Source organism: Rhagoletis pomonella, unplaced genomic scaffold, assembly GCF_013731165.1.
Source record: "Rhagoletis pomonella isolate Grant_MI unplaced genomic scaffold, Rhpom_1.0 Rhpom_scaffold_00006, whole genome shotgun sequence".
Taxonomy (NCBI): Eukaryota; Metazoa; Arthropoda; class Insecta; order Diptera; family Tephritidae; genus Rhagoletis; species Rhagoletis pomonella.
Window position 1 is genome coordinate 80,868,943 of NW_023458560.1, and position 4,281 is coordinate 80,873,223.

General features: G+C 32.5%; 2 long non-coding RNA genes across 3 annotated transcripts; both read left to right on the forward strand.

Annotated features, from left to right (window-relative positions):
* The first annotated feature begins 2,831 nt into the window (after positions 1-2,831).
* Positions 2,832-3,734, forward strand: LOC118741778. Of its 2 annotated transcripts, none has more exons than XR_004993341.1 (4): positions 2,832-2,944; positions 3,107-3,439; positions 3,497-3,614; positions 3,677-3,734. It is a non-coding gene; the product is annotated as an uncharacterized LOC118741778 (long non-coding RNA). The 2 variants fall into 2 exon arrangements; XR_004993342.1 differs by having other exon boundaries at positions 3,107-3,435.
* A 15-nt stretch (positions 3,735-3,749) lies between these two features.
* On the forward strand, positions 3,750-3,980 carry LOC118741779. Its single transcript, XR_004993343.1, has 2 exons — positions 3,750-3,783; positions 3,880-3,980. It is a non-coding gene; the product is annotated as an uncharacterized LOC118741779 (long non-coding RNA).
* Positions 3,981-4,281: the final 301 nt, after the last annotated feature.

The window sequence follows — 4,281 nt, forward strand, 5'->3', positions numbered from 1 at the left end:
AAATACTCGAGTCAGAACTCGAGTCGACTCGACTCGGCACATCACTAGTCACATCTTGAACACCCAAATCGTAGAACGCCTGAATTATGGACGAGTTTTGTTATCCCTTTTAATTCTCCTTCAGGCGTGTATGAAGTTATTTATGTACATATGTATTTATGTATATGATTGAAAGCATGCTGGGTAATCATTATGAACAAAATAATTTAAATCAGCGTTTATCATTATTTTATGATTTTTATGTATTTCACTAAAAATAATAATTATTATTGAATTTTATTCTTTCACTCAACGGAAATAATTATTATTTTATTTTTATTTTTTCGATCACAAATAATGATTATTTTGTGATTTTTATTTTTTCGCTCAGAGATAATATATATTTTTGAGTTTTATTTTACAACTTAAGAAAAATTATTATCTACAAAATTTAAAATTAATTTAAGGACACAACCAACTGAAATTTCGACCTGAAAATTTTCAGACTTACTCCTTGTATTAGGGTGTCGCTAACTCTGCAAAAGAATACGTCGGAAATCAGTTTTTTAATGATCATTATTCTTAAGTAAAAAAATAAAACTCAACAATAATTATTATTTTTAATTACAATAAAAATCAGGTATGTAATAATAATATTATTTTTTTTGAGCGAAAAAATAAAACTCTAATATTAATTATTATTACAACGCTTTTATCAACTTGCAATGTTGTGTTCCAGAAACTTTCAATGTTGTGGATCCAGAAACTTTCAATGTTGTGTTCCGACACCAAAGCAAAGCTTTGAAAAGCTCCTATAAAAAAGCATAGCGAATAGGGCGAGGTAGATGACATCTAGATGTCCCCCTATGTACTACGTTTACTACACCGGAAATAGACGAGACGCCATTTCTTTAAATAAAATTAGTTTGACTATTGTCAACTAAATCGAATGCTTTGTAAGTGACGTGACTTGTGGACCACTTGAGGTATAGGTGGACCAGTTGGTAACCACTTTGGGACTAGTTCGTGGGACCAGTTGGTAACCAGTCGGGGATCAGTCCGAGAACTACTTACCTTTGGACCAGTTCGGGACCAGTTGGTCTTTTTAAGCTCCTGTGGCCGTTTTAAGGGTAATTCTTGGGCTCCTGCACTGCCGCTCGGGGTTTCTGCCTTCTACGGTGGTAATTTTGAGCCGGGTTGCCTGTTTTGGCGGATTGTTGTGCTGTGTGCCGCGTATTACGTGTACCGGGTACCACTTTCTCAAGCGAATTGCTCTGGGGAACCTGTTGTGTGAGTTGCTGGCTTTTTGGCTAGACTTTGAGGAGGGTTTATACACGCATATCGGCGGAAATAGACGACACGCCATTTCTTTAAATAAAATTAATTGGTGCTCGTTTGTATGTACATACATATGTAAATGCATGTGTGTGCACCTTTCTATTAATATCGTTGAATTATTTTAATATCTATTGCAAAATTTTATTCAGGCAGGACTAAAAAGTAGAAAATAAATAATATAAAAAAAAACTTTTTAATATACAACGCTTTTATAAATGGACTAAAAAGTAGAAAATAATACTTCTCAGTCCCATAGAATTTGTTTTGATAACTTTTGATTTTGAAATTTTAGCAAAAGTCATTATAAACAATCTATGAAATTGAAAATGAAAAGCGTGGGGCGCATGTAATACACTTGAATTGATATGAAAAGTAATATATGAATGTACATATGTATGTGGGTATATGAATAACGACCGCTTAAAATCGATTTCAAAGTTCTGCTTTCGCTGTAGAAATTTTAGGTCTACGTTATGTAGTTTGACTATTGTCAATTAAATCGAATGCTTTGTATTGCACGCGCTCCACGTTTTTCATTTTCAATTTCATAGATTGTTTATAATGACTTTTGCTAAAATTTCAAAATCAAAAGTTATCAAAACAAATTCTATGGGACTGAGAAGTATTATTTTCTACTTTTTAGTCCATTTATAAAAGCGTTGTATATTAAAAAGTTTTTTTTATATTATTTTTTTTTAAACTTCATTGGTTAAACTGGTTCCATCCCTGAAAGCATGTTAATGTCAAAAAATGCAGTGCCAAGCAACTGTAGTGTTACAAGTCGCAACTATTTGTGTTGTTAAGTTCAAACAAACGTCTAACTGTTGCACATTTTTCTTCTATTTACAAAGATTTGTTGGTGGCATTAATCGTAGTAGCAAAAATATTTTTATTTGAACGTACAAAATCAAATGGGGTTGAGGCGTAAGGGTCACTCTTCACTTTGTTCTTTCTGCGCATGCGCAAGTTTGAAGGTCCTGAAAAGGACGCATTGTCAAGGAAAGCCGTAAAGGAGCCACAGCAAGTGAATACGTAAATTGAATACGAATTTCCATGAATTACGGAATATCAATGCAACAAGAAATACATACATATATATGTATGTACAGATAAGTTATGTGTTGCACATACATATGTATGTATGTATGAATTTTAGTTTCACCCCATACGTATATATATTCGTATATATTTATGTAATTGCATGGGTGTGAGTACCAGTACATACATATAAATACTACTTAGAAAAACTTGTACAATTATTAAACTTTTAATCTGCACATTTTTTACAACTTACCAAACTCCAGTAGGATAAAAACTTCGCCTTCTGCACAAAACCATCTGGCACTAGTCTCCGGCTCAACGAGGTTTCCAATTTGTAGCTGCGTTGTATCTCAAATTTATTATAATACAGACCATAAGCAAATTGGCCCAAAGCAAACAGATGTATAATGGTGACAAACACGCGTGATTTATAAAGTTCAACCTTCGTCATTTTGCAAACAAATTTTCGGCGAATTTTCTACGGAAAAATTGAAGCGAATTTGCACAGTTACATATTATACATATGTATGTACGTATATGTATCTCTTATACACTTCAGGTTTTGATGATGGTCCCGTTTGTTAAGGTACTCGTAAAACACTTACATATGTACATATATATGTGTTATACATATGCCCATATACATAAGTTTATGTTTTCAAATATGCATATGTATGCATAAGAACATACATACATACATACACTTTTACTTAGTATTTATTGTATTTTTTCCAATTAATTATTTCAGTGGCACTACCGGAGCTTGTTTACACACGCGCGATTGGAGATTCTTTAAAATCTGCGAAAGAATTGCGTCTGCATTTTATAGAAATCACATTCACTTATATTTATACATTTGTATATGTGCTTATGTATGCATGGAGGTACATATGTATGTATTTGTGACAAATGGAAAGTGAAAATTTATTGTATCCGAAATTGCACCAAATCACATAAAAGCATTAATCTGCATTTTCACTCAATGAAACTCACTTCCACAACAACAAAGGAGGTTTATCCGCATACTCGTTGGGTTTAATGATGATTTTGCATACACACAAATAGATATACATATATGTATGTACGTATATACATATATATTCCTGAATATACATACATATGTACATATGTATTACAGTGACTAGCGGAAAAGTTCATTCAATCATAGAGAGAAAACCCGGAAGAGCGGAATGAAACTTGCGTACTCAATTCTCTAAACGAGGTGAAGGACTAGTTTTATTGTTAAACCTACACAGGTGAGTACTAACACAGCGTAGGACTCATGTTCAATCAATCACAATAAAGTTGTTTCTAACAGCAATCGCCCTCGACAGGTAATGGCAAACCTCCGAGTATATTTCTGCATTGAAAAAGCCAAAAAATTGTACAATACCAATTGGAGCAGAAGCTCGGCCAAGGACTTGGGTAAAAGTGTTACCCCAAATATTTTTTAAATAGAACGAAATTAATAAAATATCTTTTTGGTTTCCTTTTAAATGAAATTTTACTTACATTAACAAGAAAGGAAACTGCCTTGATCGAACTCTGGTCATACTATCCGCTCTACTACACTATTCTATGTGGCAACATGAGGAAATTTTTACAAGAAATTGAGAAGATATGTGGATATTCGCCTTTACAAAAAAAAAAAAAGAAAACATTCACCTTAAAGTAATACTCTCTTAACAATTCTAAAAGTTTTTTTTTTGAAAACAAGAGTTTTTTCTCATGAATGAAATTCCTAATGAATGTAAGTTGATGAATTAGCAGTCTAGAACTAAACTAAGCTAAAAGCATAGCGGCAATTAGTTGGACCAAAATGTTCTACCTATTTTAAATTAATAAACTCAAGTGATTTTCGCTGGTCAATTTGAATGATCACTGTTTTTAGATATACAAACATACAAATGTTATTCCTTTATA